A 20955-nucleotide genomic window follows, 5' to 3' on the forward strand; every position below is an offset into this window, starting at 1 on the left:
AAGGTGTGGGCCTCGAGGTATGAGTGGGAAGAATCCACTTCTAAGATCATTTAAATTGTTGACAGAATTCATTTCCTTGTAGCTATCGGACTGATGCTCCTTTTTCTTTGCTGGATATCTCTCTCTCAGCTCCTGGAGGTCTCTGCAGTTCCTTGCCATGTGGCCTTTTCACAGGCCCTGTCACGATATAGCAGCTTCTTCAGAGCTAGAAAGGAAGTCTGTCACTCTTTAGTCTGCTGAGATGGAGTCTTATATAGCATTGCCTGATCAAGGGAATGACATGTCATTACTTTTGCCATATTTTGTTGGTTAGAAGCAAGTCACAGGTTTGCCTGCACTCAAGAGTAATTTTGCCCACCAAGGTACATTTCTGGTTATTTGACCAACTTCTTTTCCCAATTAATCTGAACATTTGAATCCTAGGAAGACTGATGATAGCAGTCCCAGTTGGGGAATAAAAACTACTGTTTGGAAAACCAGAAGTGGATTGTTTCTTCTCTTAGCAGATAGAAAACAGGAGGAGAAAGTAATGTCTGTGGGTTCACAGTATTGATAGTAAGGGGTTACATAAAAACAGCGACCTGTTTGGCTCATGTGTTCAGGATGGACCTCCATAGGAATCTCTCAGGATCCTCTGGCTAGACGTAGTTATTTTTTATCCGGATGTCTTAGCATTGGCTGATCACCCAGGAGTGACATATGGCAGGAACACACTTTGAGGGACAAGTCTCCTGGAGGGTACACTATAGCACACAAACTAGACAGATGGTAGCTTATTCAACCTTGGACAGGAGTGTAATCCTACACATTGGCAGGCTGGGTGCTGAGAGGTGCTTGTGGTATCTGAGGCAGAGCTGACTGAGTTTACCTGAAACTGCTTTGTAAGGCACAAGGCAGTCACCTTATATGACCTGGAGTGTGTGATGTACACAGAGCATACTCATCGAGTTGGGGTGAGGATGATCGTGATAGATTGTGTGAACTGGAACTGGACAAAGTCTAGAGCTCCAGACTGGAGGATGTTCTACCTGCAAGGTGAAGGGCAGGTGGAAAGACAAGTCTTTCAGACAGAACCATGGATGTTCACCCTAGGGTCTTCACTAAGCAGGGGTCAGTGTTGCTTCCGCAAAATTAAACATATTGCATGGGAGGAAAAAGGTGCCACTGGGCCTGCCTCTCTTTACAGTTAAGGATTGTGTGGATCCATGTGCTTACAAGATGATTTGGACTGTTAAGAAAGAAAGTGGGCTTTACAGAGCCATACTTAGTACGTCTATGATTAGAACCCCCCCCCCCCTCCAAATCCAATAAGGACATTGTTCATAATTTGTTCTTGGTCCTTCATTGAAGAAAAGGTCTGTGTGTTTGGAGAATGAATCATATCTCTTTTGTTTGGAAGATAAGAACAGGGGCCCCTTGTGGATGCTAGAGAACTGATAGGGGGATTTTGTCCCTAGCTCAGTCATGTCCCTTATCTGAGATTTTTTTGCTGTAATTCTCTCTTCATTATTTGATGCTTATTTTTGTGTTCTTCTTTTATTCATTTTAGTAATTGTGGCTCAACTGTTTTTTGGAACTTGGGGAAAGGGATAGTCTGTTAAGAGAAACCATGAAATGGCTCACTGAAATTCTTTATTTTTCCTTTTAGCAGTTCAAGCTCTATATTTGTAACATCACACTGCTATCTCCTGATTGGACCATTTTCAAGAACTCACATCTTTTTCATACAGCTTAAAAGGTGAGTAGAACTTAAGACTCTTCTCTTTGATGTTTGTGAAGCAAAGCTTGTCACAGTGCTAACTGTTCTGAGATGGTGTACCTCTTAAGAAAGTTGTGTAATTTCTAGGCACAAAAACTATTTACTAATTTAGTTTTTTCTGGTATGAGGAAAGTTGCATGATATCAGATTGAATGTGGCTTTTCTTTTTTGTTTATAATTCACTTTGGGCTGTGAATGTATATAAAATATGTATTTCTAGATTTACTGAAAAAATAGTCTTACTGTTCAACTTGTATTTGTTGCTGAGCCTGAGCATTTAAAGCCCAGATACTTAAAAACATTTAAGGTCAGTGGGAAATGGGATTCTTTCTTTCTCATTCTAAATTCTTTGTTTTGTTTGATTTCCTACTTCATAAAATGAGGATAACAGTGGGATTGCCATGAGAAATAAATGAGCCATCATACTTAATACAGCATCTGGCATATAGCATACACTAAATAAATACTAGTTCCTTTCTCTTTCTTAGCTATTGTGACATCAGGTGGGTAGGTTTTTCTTTCCCTGTATTGATAGCATGTATGGTTTATACTGTGAAGTGGGGGGGCGGGGGTGACCTAATTTGCTGCATTTGGTCTTACATTTGTGTGCCTGTGTGTTTCTGTTTTGGAGAGTGGGTGAGCATTGGGTTATCTGGAAGCTTAGGTGATCCCTATGTATTTTGGTCATCTCTGGACATCCTCAGATCCAAAGATCAATTCAAAGACTGCCCTTGTTGGGGGAAAGTCAGTGAAGGTGCTGGGAGGGTGCCAGGAGCATCCTACCCTGCCTCAGCTTGCCTGCTCTGAGCTTTTCACTTTAGGTGTACCTCTTTAGCTCTTGGTGCCTCTGTTTTGTCAACTCTTAATTGATTTTACTGATTCTTGTTCTGCCTAATTGCTAGGCTGTAGGGAACATTAAATGAAAAAATACATGAGAGTTTTCAGGAAAGTAAGAAACTCTGTAAAATATAAGGTGCAACTTTTTCCTAAAATGTAATATGCCAGGTATGACTCATTGTTTATTCCAAGTTTCTTACTAGAATGTAAGCTTTAAAAGGGCAAGAATCTCCCTCCTTTCCTTCTACTGCCTAAAGCAGTGCCTGGTACAAAGGAGCTCAGTAAAACTTTTGTCAAATGAAATGAATTGATAAAGACACTCCCCTCCCCCACTGGAGCATATCCAAGCTTTTTTATTTGTGGTTGCATTTGGAAATAGATGAGGCAATCTATTAATGTGCTCCCTTCACTGAGGCACACAGACCCTTGAATTTAAATGGACTTTTCATGGTGTGGACCCTTCCTAAAACTAAGTGCTATGAAGCCCGCGGTATGTAACAACCCACACTCTCTGAGTCCATGTTGGGTGCATTTCCTTTCTGTTGTTGAGTGGGTGCAATTTGTATGTGTTTCTTTCCTGAGTGGATTTTACTATTAAGTATCTGAAATATACTTTACTTTCAGATATTTTATTCAGATACTTTATTTTAAGATATTCTACTATCAGGTATTTCAAGCCCATTTGATATGCTATTCCAGGGTAGGTGGTAAGCTTTCATGGGGAGTATTCCAGCTATGTGCCTTAAAGATATATTCGGTGACTGACGAAATATTTCTTATTCATGTGATTCTTTATTGCCTCATAGGGCAGCATTTTGAGAATCCCTTACCTTCCCTTACTTGGTGAGTGTTGATGAATTGTGCTATTTTTCTTCCATAATTTGGCATACCCACCACCACCTTAAGGTGGGAGGCAGCAACTCAGCTCTACCAGGGCCGAAGAGAGTGCAGGCATAACTTAGTTTCTTTTCCATCATCTCAGATACAGTTCTCTTTAACTTCACTTACCGAAAACTAAAACCATCTTCACTTAGAATTTTACTGGGTAACCAGAGCTACCACTGGACTATGCTCCTAAGGACAGTGCAGCTTTATTTATAAAATTTTGACAAATGTAGACATATACTTGCAAATTACATAAAAACCCGATTTCCCCCCATATATGGAGTTACCTCATTCTGTCAGCTATTTTAAGCAACTTTCAAAATTGGTAATGGAAAACTTTTTCTTGACTACATTCCTCTATATGGATTTTAAATGAAATACAAAGCTTTGTTGCTCCTTATGAACATTAGAATAGTTGAAGAACAGACCCCTGTCTGCAGAACTGCATGTTGCTTTGTGTATCTCGGGTCACTTTCAAGCACATACTTAGATTCTGAGGTGTTGCAAGAACTTTCACACCTCTAAAATAGGTTCTTACAGCTGACTGTCCTGGAATTTATATTTGCTTTGTTACTTGTAAAATTCTGTCTCTCAAAGCTCACAGCTGGACCGTGAGACATTCCTAAGTGCTGATAAGATGGACAGGTGGCATTACCACTGTGCTTCAATTACTTGGCTGGATTTTTGCATTAACTGCAGAATGTGCTTGTCTTACTGAACAGTGGGTTTTTTGGACTTGGTTCTAAAATGGAGTTGGGTCCCCATGTTTAGGTTGTTATTAAATGTATTTCAGAATTTTAACCTCTCCGATAAATTTGAAGACAGATGCCTCTTCGGTGTGTCACATTTGTAAAGTGTAGTTGGAAACACGGCCTTTGGCTCAAATTCTGTCCTTGCCACTTTCATTCACGTTTTTACTCTGACAAGTCCTAAGCCTCTCTGAGTCTGAGCTTTTCTCATCTTTAAATGGAATAATATTTATCTTGTGGGATTTTTGTGAAGATGCCTCATTCGGCATTCATGCATAGTGGGAGTTCAATAAAATGCCAGTTATTTGCCATCCAAATACTAGCTCTTACTCAAGCACCATGTGCTGGCAGGATCAGAGGAGGAGAAGGAGCAGAGGCGCAGACCTCTCTGTCCTCTCTCAGGGTGAAGGAGGTTTGCTGAGGAATTTCCTGAGGCATCTTCTTGCTGGAGCCAGGTGTGGTGGATTGCTGGTGCTGGTGACTTGACTGAGCACAGTGCCTCTGGGATATAGGTGAAGAAATCCCTAATTCAAGCTTTTTGCACCATTTCCTGTCTTTGTCATGAAAGAAGAAATCTCAGACTTAGATCTGGTTGGCTCTCAGCACAGATGAAAAAGGTTCAGATGGGGAAAATCCCACCTCTCTTTTGGTTTCCTTTAAGGTCCTTAAAGGACCTGAAGTAGCTGGTGAGGAATTGGGAGCCTTGTGAAAGTCTTCCTGCATAAGACCTGTGGTCCCAGTGGGGAGATACTCCAGCATTAAAACATCACCTCAGATACCAGCCTGGCATTCCTGACTTCTTGGCTTTGTGTTAAATTTAAACTTTTAAAGTTTAAAAACCAAAGAGGATCAATAGTGCTGGGAGAAGCAACACCTTTGAGTGTAGGTCCCTGCTTTCTACACTGGTAAATAAAGCAATGCCTATTTTCTCCAGATGTTTCCTTGGCATGTACAGTAAAATAGATTAAACTGTGAAAATGTGATCAAACAAAAACATTTGGAGCTGTGGTATAAATGACCATACTGTGCTGGAGGTTCCCTAACTTGAAGGAAAATTTAAACTCTGCTTTACAATTAGGTTAGGATCATTCAAAGGCTGCACTGAAACTTCCTGTCTGTGTGAGAAGCCAGACAGTGGTGGACCGGTGCCTCTCTGGCCTTCTAGTTTGTCATTAGAGAAGTGACACCAAAGTTCCCAGTGGGAGGGGTCCTGGGAGGGATCCCAGGTTGACTAGTTCCGGGTTGCCCCTGGGCTTCTGAAAGAGTTTTTGGGTTCTCGAGGCCTCATTCAGGCCCTCCTGCTTCCCACTTCCTTTCCCTTCTCTCTCCTCTGTGTCAGGGGCCTCAGGTCTGAAGTCCATCTCACTGCTTTCCCCTCATTCTTTAGATTTAAGTTTAAGAGTGGCAAAAGAAAAATCGAAACTCAGCAAGAGCATCAGGGATGCTTTGTGCCATGTTTGAATTAGGAAGAGCCAGCAATGTGAAGAGGAAGTCCAACAAGCAGGAGCACCACTTTTAGAGACAGGGAAGAGAAACTTGTTATCTCGGTCATTTTTGTCTGTGGTCTGGGAACTTGGGGAATTTTCTTTTCCTAATTTGTTGGATTCTGTCCTCCTATTATTGGACTATATTATTTTCTTAAAGTAGACTCATTCAGGGCTGGATCAGAAAAATACCTTTTCATTTTGCTTTAAAATCAAAAGGAGTGTGCTAACAGCTTCGTCAGCCCATGCCTAGCACAGTTGTGTCAAACTGCTAAAAAGCTAGCAAATTTTCCACCTAAAATTTTTGTGGGGGAAGTAAGAGTAGGGGGCGTGGGGAAGAGTATAAAAATAAACCTTTCAGAGATTCTGGGTTGCTTGGTGGCATGTGTATTTTTCCATGGTGAGGGAGGTTAGAAATAGCATTGCTTTTTATGGGAGTCTCAGCAGCAGCTTAGAAGTTTGGCTTTGTGGGCTCAGTCTCTCTGTGTGGGTGAGGCAGCTTCTGCAGCCTGTGGGGTGGGGGGCCATGCCTGGCAGCATGCTCTGGCACTGTCACTGTCACTGTGTGTCTTCCTGCCTCCCCAACCCCCGCTTGGTGTCACCCGGATGAACAGCACTCAAGTGTAAAATGTGCTTACCAAGGTCAGGTTCTTGTGATGACTTGCCTGTGGCAACTGATGCCAATTGTAACAGACTGAGTCTCAGCGGTCCCCACAAAGTCACATTGGTACCTGTGTGAGGGCAGTCACAGGGAGCAGGTATCATAATCTGGGAGGGAGTCATCCTTCAGGGCTGCTGTGTGTCAGACTGGCTGAACCTCTTGAGCTTATGTGATCTCCCTTAGAGTCTTGATATCAGTGGGGTGGATGGGCCACCCTATCAAAAGGAGTCCTTATGGATTTTTGAAATTTGTTAGTTACATAATTCTCACAGATGGAGGTAGGTTGCCAAATGTTTCTCAAACTCAACATAGAATGGAAATGGAAGGAAGCAGCCACTGGGACAGAGGTTTTTAACCTCCAGGGGACCCAGGACATATGTGAATTCCTTGAAATTGTGCCTGTTCCTGCAGAGAAAGCCAAGGCTTTGATGGGATTCTCAGTAAGATTTTGACCTCCAAAAAGGTTAAGAGCATTCGCAGTAGAGCATGAGACGTGAAGTTCATTTAACTCGGAAAAACCATTTTGGAAATGTAATGAGTGTGGGCAGAGAGAGATGTCGACAGGCAGAGGGAGGAGAGGGATCCAGTTATAAATTGTGTAACCTAACAAAAAAGGGGACTATTGGAGGTTTCCACTGGGGTTTTGTTTTGTAGGCTTTCTTCTTGAACTTCATGTAATATTTGTTTTTGTGTTGGAGATGGTTCCTGCTGAAGGCTGCTCGGTTAACTTTGCCAGCTCAAGAAGAGAGGTGTCTGCTGCTTTTAGGATGTCTGGGGTCTGTGTGGATTCAGCCTGACATCTGGGATCTATTGGGATCTTCCTGGGATCTACTTTTCATGGTTCTCCACATTTTCCTACACCTGGAGATTACAGTAGGGAAGTTGGGGGACATACTTGTCTGGAGATGGTGGAGGAAACATCAGGCAAGAAGAGTGCTTCATCTTGGCTTCCACAACTTGCTGTGGGTGTTGGGGATGCTCAGCAGTGCTCTGCTTCAGAACCTTCAGTCTAACTGGGACCATCGTATTTGGGGGACAAGACTGCTGAATAAGGGTACAGGTAATTTACAAATACAAAGCATGACAGCGGCTAAATGATCATGTAGGAGAGAGTGCCTAGGACAGGTCAGCAGTGGTACTTACACCCCCTGGGCTGCATGTTCCACTGAGGAACAGAAGTTGTTCTATTGAGTTCACAGAGCTACAGGATCAGGGGGACCATGGTATTGTTGGGCTTGTGAGTTACAATGGTCACTTCTCTGTCTTCCACAGCAACGCTTTGGAAATGGGGCATTTGGGCAGGGAGTACTCATCCTAAGCACTCTCTGACCTGAGTCTGCATTAATTTTTTAAAAGTTTCTAAGTTGCTACCTGTTATGTAGGTTCTGTTCTGTTCTAAAATTTTTCCTGTGCTGTTACATTCCAAGAATATAATGCTTTGGCTTTTTTACTTCTAGACTTGGGTTGAGCTGCATTTACCCAGTACAGTGACTGGGCAGGGAGTTCTACTTCCTCTGGTGTTTAGTCTGGCAACTGCCGCATGTCCCATTACCACACTCATCGCTGTGTACCCCCAGTGATCTCATAAAAATAAGAAGATGCCATCATTTGAGAAAGAGTTGTTTCTTGGGTCCAAGTAGGTTTGTGAAGTGTTTTTTATTGCTTTGCAAGACATAATGGTACTTTTGAGTTATTATTAAAAGAAATTATTACTATTTAGGTTAGTTATCTGATTTTTGATTTTTTTTTTTTTCCAACGTTTTTTTAAAATTTATTTTTGGGACAGAGAGAGACAGAGCATGAACGGGGGAGGGGCAGAGAGAGAGGGAGACACAGAATCGGAAACAGGCTCCAGGCTCTGAGCCATCAGCCCAGAGCCTGACGCGGGGCTCGAACTCACGGACTGCGAGATCGTGACCTGGCTGAAGTCGGATGCTTAACCGACTGCGCCACCCAGGCGCCCCTCAGTTTTTTGATTTTAATGTTTATTCATTTTTGAGAGACAGAGACAGAGCACAGGTAGGGGAGGGGCAGAGAGAGAGGGAGACAGAATCCACAAAGCAGGCTCCGGGCTGTCAACACAGAACCCAATGTGGGGCTTGAAATCATGAACCATGAGATCATGATCTGAGCCAAAGTTAGACGCTTAACCAACCAACTGAGACACCCAGGCGCCCCTAAAAAAAGAGTATAAATGTTCTGTACTTTTTTTTTTTCAACTTTTTTTTTAATTTATTTATTTTTGGGACAGAGAGAGACAGAGCATGAACGGGGGAGGGGCAGAGAGAGAGGGAGACACAGAATCGGAAACAGGCTCCAGGCTCCGAGCCATCAGCCCAGAGCCTGACGCGGGGCTCGAACTCACGGACTGCGAGATCGTGACCTGGCTGAAGTCGGACGCTTAACCGACTGCGCCACCCAGGCGCCCCAGATTTTTGATCTTTAATTAGTTCCTAAATCTTCTATTCCTCCACATTGTAGCATGTGTCAGCATTTTCTTCCCCTCTTAAGGCTGTTAATATTACATTGTATGGATATACTACATTTTGTTTATCCATTCGTTCATTGTTGGACACTTGGCTTGCTTCTAACTTTTGACTATTGTGAATAATGCTGCTATGAACATGGGTGTCCATATATCTCTTTGAATCCCTGCTTTCAGTTTTTTTGGGTATCCTCATTTAAAAAAAATTAAAACTCCCAAAACTTATTTTTTAAAGCACACTCCCAAGTAGATTCTGTTAGGAATTCAAAAGAAAGGTATATTGAAGTGTGGAGGGAATCTACTTGAAACTACAAGATTTATAAATATAAACTAATTAAGGGGAAATAAAAGAGTAAAGTTGAGAACTGTATTATAGAGGTAATAAATATTATCAGCGGCCAATAAGCCTCTAACACATGTTTCTGAGTGAGGCATTCTTCTTTTTTTTTTATTTTTTTATTTTTTTTTATTTTTTATTTAAAAAAAATTTTTTTTTTTTAACGTTTATTTATTTTTGAGACAGAGAGAGACAGAGCATGAACAGGGGAGGGGCAGAGAGAGAGGGAGACACAGAATCTGAAACAGGCTCCAGGCTCTGAGCTGTCAGCACAGAGCCCAACGTGGGGCTCGAACTCACGGACTGTGAGATCATGACCTGAGCCGAAGTTGGACGCTTAACCGACTGAGCCACCCAGGCGCCCCATTATTCTTTTTTTTAATGTTTATTTATTTTTGAGAGAGAGAGACAGAGTGTGAGCAGGGGAGGGGCAGAGAGAGACAGAGACACAGAATCTGAAGCAGGCTCCAGGCTCTGAGCTGTCAGCACAGAGCCCAACTTGGGGCTAGAATTCACAAACCGTGAGATCATGACCTGAGCTGAAGTCAGATGCTCAACCGACTGAGCCACCCAGGTGCTCTGAGGCATTATTCTTTAGACAGGACTCCAAATAGAGCCAGATGCCAACTTCCAGGAACAACCCACTTAGCCTACAAGTGGCTTTTGTTTTGTCAGGGCTGCTAATAAGGGGCATCGTCAGGAAATGTGAAGAAATACAGAAATGGGAAAATTTCTGGTCAGATTCTTGTATTTCCTGAATATTGGAAAAATAATAAATTGTGACCTTTTCAGGATAATAATACATGATTTTGTAATAAGAATTCCTCATAAGTTTTTACTAGAGCGACTTCTAACAATCATGTAGTAGGAAGGTTTTCATGTTAAGTTTACAGTATCAGTTCATTGCAGTGCCTTCTGTGTGGTACGGCAGCTTGTAAGGCTAGACTCACCCTTAGGAGCCTACCTACTTACTATGCTTCCGTTCTCTGTAGTGTGTGAAATGCCTCCATCAAATTGAGAAATAAAACTAATATGTGAGAAGATAGAGAATCTCGTCTTAATCTGGGCAGACTTTGGCTTTCAAAAGTACATGAAGATGTTTGTAATCACCAAGAAAATAAGTTGTTGGAAGAAGAGCTATGGGAAAATAAGGATCACAAACAGCTGTTTGGATATACTTTATCTTTAACACACATTTATAGAGCTGGTCACTCTGAAAAGAACAAGGGCACAAAGATGAATGGGAAGCAGTTCCTGCCTTACAGTGGGATGCATGATATGATGGAAGAGACCCACAATATGTCCTTAGTTCTAGTCCCTGGTGACGTGTGCTCAGCACGGTGTCCAAGGGGACCCCGGGCAGAGATATATGTGTAGATCTGTCTAGGAAGCTTTGTTGGTTCACTCAAGAGGTGGTGACATTTAAAGTGGGTCTTAAACTGTAAAACTGTAGTTTTCCAGGTGGACAAAAGTAAGGAGAGAGCATTCTGAACACTGGGAAAGTCTCACACAAATGTGTGGGTGTGGGAAAACTAACAGTGTGTTAGAATAGAAATGGGTGGGGTGCTTGAGAAGGAAGACAAGAGATAGAGATAAGGTTGGAAAAGAAAGCTGGGACCAGACCATAAAGTATTTGAATGCTCTGCATAGATTATCCTGTAGTGTGGGGAACACCATTTTGCATTTTTCAGGGGAAATGACATTAGATATGTGTTTAGGGAAGGCGAGTCTGGTGGCCATGGGTAGGAGTACATGGAGGGGAGAGACAGAAGCTAAGCAGACCAGCCAGAAAGAATAACATAGCATGGAGGCTCTTCCAGGGAAGTGGTGAGAAGGCCTGAACTGGGTAGTAGTGACAGAGAAGAGGGCCTGAAACCGAGAGGCTTTGGGTGTGCCCACTAAGCAAATGTGGATTCCAAAATAACTTTTAGGCGTCATCCTTGGGAAAATGAGAAGATGGTATGAGTAGAGACAGGCAACTTAGGAGGTGGAGCTCACCCAGGATGAGATTTCTTGACTGGCATGCCTGTAGGACATCATGGGGAGATGGCTAGAGGTTAAACAGCTTGCGGTCTGAGGCTAGGAGAGATCATGATGACAAGATGGAGATTTGGGGGTCATCAGCATGATCATCACAAAAGTGTAAAACAAATAAGAGAGCGGGACTTCTGAAAAGGCCATGTAGGCCACAAATATATAACTTGTCTTATACATGATGATCATCCATTCTGTTAAGTTTTTGTCTGTCTCTTGAGTTGTCAGAAAACAGTTGTTAAACTTTAACATTTAGTACTGTGTATCCTTTTACCTCATTAGTACAGCCATAGAGATTTTCCTCTTGGTCTACCCATTATCCAAAGCATTTCTTGTCTATGCCTGGATGCCTTGAGGCCTGTTGCAACTCACACTCACTCTTGTTTATATCATCTGAAAAAAAGTAACCCTAAAGCATGCATTATTATAGTTAACCTTCAATTTGGGTGATTTTGTTCAGTGAACTCCTGGTTTCAAAATCCCCTAACCTAATATCTTATCTTCTTCCTATAACTACCTAGAAGTACTTTTAAGAATTTTACCCCTTTTGTCAGTTATACCTCAATAAAGCTGGAAAAAAAGGAATTTCACCCCATCTCTAAATGCGATTGGAAAATTTCCTTGTTGATATTCTGCCATTAGAATTGGGAACACTCAAGAGCTTTGTAATCAGTCTTCTTTCACAAATGCATTTTAATGAATATTAGGTAACCAAAAGTAAGGATAAAATGGATTTTGTGTTCTGTATCTCCTGGGTTGGATCTGAAATAGGGATGTGAGAAATGAGCTCTTGCTTTACTTTGGAAGATGGGTGATGGGGTGGTGACATCTTTTGGATAAATAATCTATTCTTGGCCTGTACATACTCATTTACATTCTTGTCTCACGCCCTGGCTGTGATGATTTGACTCTGTTGAGTGGGCTTATACATTTTCTCCACCATCTGTTCTCACATTATGGAGGGGGTGCCCAAATTCTTATTACTATTACTATTCTGATTTCATGTGGAACTTAGTATGGGTGAGTGGAGAGAGAAACACTTATTATGAGGAATGGACTTAGTCTAAATTAAAATCAGATAATTAAATATTTCAGAGAAAATGGTAGTAACTAATATAAAATTCCTAAAATTATTAATAGAAGATCAATTAAAGAATCACTGATGACATTGGTTCAATACAGAGAAAAATGTTAAAAACTTTATATCAAAGGAGGCAAAGAGATTAAAGCAAAATGTACCTGTAAAGCTAGTTTTAGTATAATTATCTAAGTTTCTAGAGTTTTTAGAAAATCTAATAGAGACCTAGAAACTACCAGATAAATGACCAGAAACTATTATCATTATATCCAAAATGATTACTGTATTCCATGAAGAAGGTGGGATGGGAATAATTTATCAATTTATATTCCTCTCACATTTGGAAGAAAAGAGTTACTTATGTGACAATTTTAATGTGTTCTGTGGGTTTGTTTTTAATTGATAAAACATAGTGGTTTTATTATTCCTTAACTAAATGTAAGTAGACTATAACCCAGAATTATACAACTTTGGCTATTTCATACTAAAATATTGTTAACATAATGCAATTTTAACAAAATAATATTTTATTTAACATAATTTTATTTAATAATTAACAATTAATAAACAGTTAATATTTAATTTAATATTAATTTTATTTTAATTAATTAAATCAATCAGTTTATTAAAATTAATTAATTTAATGTTAATAAATAATTAATGCTTATTTAACATAACAATTTAAACAAAAGGATCCATAAAGTAATTTGCACAATATTGTGACTACAAATGAAAAATGCTTTTGAAACCACTGCTATAAAGTGAATCAAGGGCCATAATAAACAGTTCTTACCAACTTCGGCAATAGACCATACCTCCTGTATTTTGGTGACACTAACAAAGCACTTAAGACTTGCCGATACAATAGCCTACTCAGAATCATTTAAAACACTACCCAGAGGGGCGCCTGGGTGGCTCTGTCGGTTGGGTGTCTGACGCTTGATATCAGCTTGGGTTGGGTCTTATGGTTTGTGGGATCGAGCTCTTTGTGGGGCTCTGCACTGATAGTGCAAAGCCTGTTGGGGATTCTCTCTCTCTCCCTCTCTCTCTGCTCCTCCCCAGAATGCACACATGCTGTCTCTCAGTCTCAAAATAAATAAACTTAAAAAAACAAAACAAAACACTACCTAGAAAAAAATAAGTATGGAGCTTTGACAAAAGAACTAAAACACTGTGGAAGCAGCATTATGCGGGCCTTTGGGCATTTTGGCAGTTGAGGGCTGTTATAAGCACCAGTTGACCTCATAAGGAACTTAGGCTGTGTTCTGCTTTGCAGAAACTGAGAATGCTCCACTGGTATTTTCCACATAACTGTAAGGATCCCAACACTACACCTGTTGTTTTGAATATGCTCTGAGCTTGTATTGTATTATTCTGTTGAGTTCTAATGGATTACTTCTTAGGGACTTAAATCACATTATGGTTTTTTTCTCAGTTGTACCTATCACATAGATGAATAAACTGAGGGAATGAGAAATTACAGGAGGCATATAATAGGATTTCTGATGACTGTTACAATGTCAGAAGGAATTAATAGAGTATTGTAGATTGCAGTACATTGACTGGTTTAAGGATTTATAAATGTGTAAATGTGAGACTTAATACTATTAGATGACTAATTGTCTAATCACTTCAAACCTTCTTGAGAAGTGTCATCTGTCTTTAATGTAAAATTGAATAAAAAACATTGACTCCATCTTTTGGGAACTTTTTAAAAAAATTTATTTATTTTATCTTATTTTTTTAAAGTTTATTTTTGAGAGAGGGAGGGAAAGAGAGATAGTGCATGCATGTGGTAGTGGTGGGGGGTGTGCAGAGAGAGAGAGAGAGACAGAGAATCCCACTGTCAGCACAGAGCCTGATACAGGGCTCAAACTCAGGAACACTGAGATCATGACCTGAGCCAAGATCATGACCTGAGCCGAAATCAAGAGTTGGATGCTTAACTGACTCAGCCACCCAGGTGCCTTTATTTTATTTCTTCAAGTAGACTCCATGCCCACTGTGGGGCTTGAACTCATGACTCTGAGATCAAGAGTTGGACGCTCTACCGACTGAGCTAGCCAGGCACCTTGGGAACTTTAATTTTTAGTGGAGAAAGCATAAATAGGGACTGTGATTAAGAATTGCTAGTTGTCCATTGTAGTACTTTGCAAAGTAAAGATAGATTGGTAAAATCATCTGGGGTCCATCTGTCTCTGTTCTAGAGGGCTCTGCTCACCTGCAGACCCAGCTGTGTCCAGTCCTGAGCTGTGGGGACTGCCATGGAGAGAGAGTTATGAAGAGAAGAGCTGTACTGCAGACCAACAGATGTAAACTCTTATTTGTTGAAGTTTGGTACTTGAACTTGCAGTTTTGGGGGTGAAGAATCAATCATGCTAAAATATAGGCTTCCTCCTACCTAAGGAAGAACCATATTCTATCTTAGTCTTTCATATGAACATTGGGGGATCATATGAGAGGTGCAACAACTTCTGGGGAAATTACTGGAACATTCTGTATTTTTAGTTTGGGACAACAAGACTGATTCTCAGCCCTGGGTATATAACTTTCCCATATCCAGTGTGTGGTTTTTATGCATTGGTAGATGTGGTGGGTTCAGAAACTGGGTGGGGTGATAATCCTGTAGAAGACTTCAGTACTCCTGAGTGTGGCTGAACAGTTGATGCCTCCTGTTTGTTGACGGGAGCATCCATTCCTTCCTCTTTATCATTAGACTGGATGACTTTGTTTCTCCATGATTCTCAGGGATCTTAGTTCCATAATTCTTGAAGAGAAATTGGAGCTGGGGATTCCTTTCTGTTCATGGTTCTTCACAGAAAGGTGTTAGTACTTTGGGTGTCTTAAATGTTTATCTTGTAGTCAGTATGATGGTTAATTCTGTGTGTCAACTTGATTGGGTCAGGGTGCCTAGATTAAACATTTCTGGGTGTGTCTGTGAGGGTGTTGCCAGATGAGGTTAGCATCTGAGTTGGTGGACACAGTAGATTGCCCTCCCCATTGTGGGTAGACACCATCCAATCTGTTGAAGGCCTGCATAGAACAGAAGGTGAAGGAAGGATGAATTTTCCCCTTTTGCTTCCTGCCTGCCTTCTTCAGCTGCAACATTGGTCTTCCCTACCCTTTGACTGGGATTTACACTGTTGGCTTTCTGGTTCTTGGGCTTTTAGACTCAGACTGGAATTATGTTACTGGCTTACGTGTATATGCAATTTGCAGACAGCAGATCCTGGGACTTCTCAGCCTCTCTAATTGTGCGACCTGTTCTTCATAATCAGTTTCCTTTCTTTTTCTCTCTGTCTCTCTCTCTTATGTGCGCATGCACGTGTATTATCCTATTGCTTTTGTTTCTCTGGAGAACCTGTGACTAATACAGTCAGTTTAAGAGTTTGTAGAGCTGCCTCTTCACTGATCTGATTTTGTTTATGTCCTAAGCATTCTCCTACTATTTCAACATTTCCCTTTTTGCATATCTAACTTACTTAGATGAAACAATCCTGAAGTCATGAGAACACTATACAAGTTTTGCTTGGCCAGCTATTAAAGATTCCATTTTTTCAGTTTTCTCTTTTTCTTTATTCATTCCTCAGACATATATTCTTAAAAAAAAAGATTTGAGTTTGTTTTTGGCATCTTTTTGGGCCTTATTTCTGTACTAATATGTGCATAATTTCCTTCTTGATAAGAAGCAGATCAGGGTATCCTGAAAGTTTTGTCATCCATCATCAGTTGTGTGACCTACTCCTTATTGGTGGGTAGCAGTGAAACACTTAGTGAAATATGAAACTAATTAGAGATCAAGCTCTGGGTATATTCTAAGAAGTTAGAGTATACCAGAAAAATGAAAAAGTCTTATTTCTCATTTTAAACCATAGCTGATTTATACCAAACCTTTGCCTCTAGGGTAGGCCTATAAAAATATAAGAGGGTACAGTCTATATAAGGACTGTCATTGCCAGCACCAGGGCACATATCTGGAGACCTTGCTCTGTACCACAGCTTTCTGAGAGAAAGTTAGCCCATGTAGAGGCCAGATCTGGATCTGTTATGACACACGCAGATTTTAATTTCTGGAGGCTAACTAAACTCTAAGTATTTTCTTAGTTTATAAGCAGTAAAAACCTAAATAAAACTAAAATGGACTGTCAAGATTGGGTGGAGTTTGGGCCTCTGAATCACAGCAAAATAGCCCCTGAAGAGAGTCTGAGTAGTGGCATATATATCCACCGCTCCTCCACTTGTCCTGTCAGTCTGTGTTCACTAACATCTTTACATCTTTCTGGCTGAGGCCCAGTCTGTAGTGCTCCAGAAAACAAAATGATAAATGATAATAATGAACATCAAAGCCTTCTTTGCCACATAGAGGGGCATCTGAAAGCAAAATAAGTTGTTAGTTTTTGCATTCATTTTATATATTCACTCATTTAGTAAATAATTACTGAATACTTGTTGATTGAAACCATAAAATATTTGTCCTGTTAAAAACCTTTTCCCAGTTGAATTGTGTAGTTGGAGAAATTAAGGCTCTGACAGCTATAATGATTTGCATGTGGTTACAGAGCATGTAAATGGAGCAGCAAGGTCCTGGCTCAGGCCTCCAGGTCCCTCATGCAACTTTTACCTCCTCACAGGCTCAGCCCTTCTTACTCTCACAGCAAACTCTGCAGACTGGCCTGGTCTGAATTGCAACTGATTTATTGGCAACTAAGATCTTAAGATTCTTTGGAACAGTAGGGTCACATTCAATATAAATGTGATTTATCTTTAAGAACTCCTGAATTTTAACAAAGGAGTGTTTCTGAGGGAAAAAAATGTGCCATCTCACAACCAATGTAGTTTTCTCCTGCATTCTTAAGCTTACAATTCTTTCTTCTTTTTTTTTCCTAAATAGCCAGTGAACCAGACTATCTGCTTGCTTGCTTTTTTTTTTTTTTTTAGTTTTTATTTATTTATTTTGAGAGAGAGAGAGAGAGGGGAAGGGGCAGAGAGAGAAGGAGAGAGAGAGAGAGAGAGAGAGAGAGAGAGAGAGAATATCCTATGAAGGCTCCACACTGACATGGGCCTTGAACTCATGAATGGTAAGATCATGACCCAAGCCAAAATCACTAAGATGCTTAACTGACTGAGCCACCCAGGCACCCCTACAATTCTTTTTTTGAAAATTGTGCTTTTTATACTTAAGATTAGAACTGAGTCGCAAGCAGTGGCAATAGCATAGGAGTTTTGTGTTTACCAGAGGAGTATTGCCCCCAAATATGTTGGGCTAGCTGATTATTAGGTTACTTTTGACCAATCAGGTGAAATTTTGGAAAATGTCCCAGTGAAACAAGATTCTCCCTTCTAGGCTACCAGTAAGAAGTGTTAGATGTTGGGTACTTTTAGTATAGTGAGTCTTCATGCCTTTGTTGTGTGTCATCCAGGGGCTCAGCAGTGACAAGGAAGCGCTATGGGATTCAGAAGTTTCATGTCCTCAAGGAGCTATTTGCTGTTTGGATGGTTGAGTGGATGGAGGTAATGATAAAGCATTTCTGAAGGCCTAATGTTTTTCTGGATTCATTGTCTTAGGTGCTTCAAAAGCATATGGCAAACAGTAACAACAGTGTTGAGTGCCTCTTCATGTGAACATAGATTATCTATAGGTTGGCTTACTGATATCATTCTTAGATGTGTTCAGTGCATATTTGTGATTCTGTGAGCCATGCTCTACTGTGTTGTTTCTCCAGCTAATTCATATGACTGTGTGACTTGAGATGACTAAAGGTCAGGGAAACCTGAATTATAAAATCTCTTTAGCATCTAGAAATATCTCAATATTCTTCACTCTTTACCTTCGCAATATCACATGAAATAAAATATCTCTAGTACATTTTGAGAAAGGAGAGAGGCTCTTGGAGTAGGTTTTCTCATATCCAGTTCTCCAAATTTTATAATGGAAATGTTAAAACTTTTAAAAATCATGCCTCGAGGTGAAGAAAATGAAGCAGAAGAGAGCCACATGATTGGTTGAATATCCTGGAGCATGGAGGGTAGAGAGTTCTTGGTTTCTGCTTTCTCCACCTGATTTAGCAGCACATTATTTTCTGGTTATTATATGGAGGATTTATTTTACAGTAAATGAGGCAGCAATAAGCTGCCTTATACTTTGTGAGAGATCAACAGTCCTGATATAAGTTTTTTTTATTTGCTATCCTTTTTTGTTCCTTGATAATTCTGGAGAACAAAGGCCACTGGAGAGAGATCTGGGATCTTTCCAATCCAGGAGACACTTGGAAATGGGATGATGACCAAGGCAGTGGTTACTCCAGGAGATCAATTCTGGGTGTTGGTAAGGATGCTCCTGAAGCAGGGGGGCTTTGTTTCTGGGGCGTGGCTACCCTGTCAAATGAATACTGTGAGACTGTATTGTTGACCTTTTAACTTTTAAGGTAGACATATGAAATAAATAAACCTGAAGTCAATAGTTTAGGTCTTGACAGGGTTACACATAGTTTGATGACCTTTGAAGCATTGAGCATGGGTTGGCATTCCTTATAATTCAATTTTATATCCTTTCTGTGGCCTCTGTGGAATTAAATCACTTTTCTTTTTTTGGAAAACTGATCTTTCTGTGGACATATTAATTTAGTGGAAGAGACCTTATTTTTAGGTTGCTGCTGTGAAGCTTTTGCCATATAGACTAACTAGCTAATCTCATGTGTTGGTGTGTGTAGAGAAAGTCAGCAGTAGCTGGACTATGGTTATTTTTTGGCTTCTGTTTCCCCTCTACCATCTCTGAACAGATACTGAAATTATTTAATTAAATTTAGATGCATGAAGAGAACACCTACTTGTGTAGAAGTTATGCAAAGGTATGCAAATCATGCACAAATGAGTTGGCTTGGCTGGACTGGGAATATTCATTGCCATCACAGAAGAGGAAATACAGGAAGACAGTTGTCTTATTGTTCACTTTTGGATTGAATCATAACTTCAAGATGCTTTTTTAAAAAAAAGTTTGACTGCCTCATTAAATAGAAGTCTTGGATGAATGTCACCTTCCTTCTTCGTTTTTTTCACAGTGCCTGTGAATTTTTAGGTGTCAGTATTAACTCATTAGTCATTGTCACCTCTTCTGATCACCCTCTGAAGGTACTTTTAAAGTTTACCTTTAAACTTTTTTTTTTTTTTAATATTGCATTGTACCTTGCTTTAAGTTACAGAAAATCGTATGTTAATGGCACTGTCTGAAGCTAGTCCTATCCTCTTTAGGGATCTTTCAGGAGTCAGGCTCACAGACTTGTGGGGGCTGGAGGAGTTCTTTAGTACAAGTTTAGTGGTAGCTATCTCTAAATTTATGGTAAATTATTGGTGAGGTTGGAATGACAGATTTGTCCTAGTGGTTCTCCTATTAACCTCTAGCTATTTAAGTTTAATTCTATAAAGTAAGCTGAGAAATGTACATGTTAAATGCTAGTTACTGCCCATGATGAAAGGGCTGATGATGGTCAAGGTGACTGTCACTTTGAGGCTGTAGGCTGGGAGCATATCAGAAGGACCTGACTAGAAATGGTTTAAATAAGAGATAATTATGATAAATAGCCTTTTCTTAAAAAGGCTTAATCATTCAATCTGAATATATAGCAAGAGATTTTTGTCATCAAAAGGATGAGGTCTGTGGTAGTTCAAAGCTGTTATTAACAAAAGAACAAGTGATATCTTTTTCTTCAGAATTGAAAGGGACCAAAGCTATCAGAGATATTCAAAAACCTCAACTACAAGCTAGGAAATACAAGTCAGAGAGGTTAAATGACATGCCCAAGGTCAGACCCTGAGTAAATGGTGGATTGAGCCTTTACGTGAAAGCCTATGCCCCTTTCAGACCTCATTCTACACTGCAGGGTGTGGATGGAGGGTATTGTAAGCTGAGTTGAAAATGATAATTTTAATGGTTGCTAGGAAAATTCTGGTTGTACACTTTTTACATAGAAATTGATGTTAGTGAAGCTTGCCTACTTGTTTGAATACCAGCCTGTTGTGTAGACTAGTAAAAAATGTTTATCTTTTTCATTTGGTCTTATATGGAATAGCTGAGAGATTGTTAGAAGAGGTGAGAAATTGTGAGTATTCTCAATGGATATAAAAGTGAATTCTCTCAGAATTGTTCACCAGAATTTGTTCATTGGTTATTAGAAAATGCTCAGCAATGAAGAACATATTGGGGAATGGCTAGTCAGATTTTGGGGACATAGGTAAAAAAATTTGTAGTAGTCAAGTACAATGGAAATTAAGCATTTGATTTGTAGATAAACGCTTCTTGCCCTGGAAGAAGTAAATAAGTTGTGGAGTCTTTGTTTGCAACTGAGGAATTAAACCAACAGCTTTTCTAAGAAAAGTTCCTTAAACAAAGATATCAACAGTAGTGAGGGCCCTTGTTGACATCTGGACTTTGTAGAAACTCGAGATATTTACTCTACTCTTTTGCTTGGAATTTCCTGTCATACAATGGCTTGTTCTTGCCATACCAAGATGAATAACCTTGTGTAATGTGCCCAACATTTGGAAAGCTATGATGGACCTGTCATAGGGAAAACCTTGGAAGTTGATTCTTCTGTAGAGTACCTATTACAGAATCATTACCCTATCAAGCCATGCATGTGGAGATCACAC

The 20955-nt window shown here is 40.1% G+C and overlaps 1 protein-coding gene across 13 annotated transcripts in view; it reads left to right on the top strand.

Moving 5' to 3' along the window:
* LDLRAD4 (low density lipoprotein receptor class A domain containing 4) overlaps nucleotides 1-20955 on the top strand; it is a 452644-nt gene that overhangs the window by 56329 nt on the left and 375360 nt on the right. For 9 of the 13 annotated variants that reach the window (XM_058692803.1, XM_058692798.1, XM_058692808.1 and 6 more), the window contains exon 2: nucleotides 1649-1738. The gene's annotated coding sequence lies outside the window, so the exon portion shown is untranslated. Of the gene's footprint in view, nucleotides 1-1648; nucleotides 1739-18543; nucleotides 18635-20955 lie in introns of those variants that run through there. The other 4 variants (XM_058692801.1, XM_058692805.1, XM_058692804.1 and 1 more) reach the window with 2 other exon arrangements.

This window comes from Neofelis nebulosa, chromosome 11, assembly GCF_028018385.1.
Source record: "Neofelis nebulosa isolate mNeoNeb1 chromosome 11, mNeoNeb1.pri, whole genome shotgun sequence".
In the NCBI taxonomy this organism is placed as follows: domain Eukaryota; kingdom Metazoa; phylum Chordata; class Mammalia; order Carnivora; family Felidae; genus Neofelis; species Neofelis nebulosa.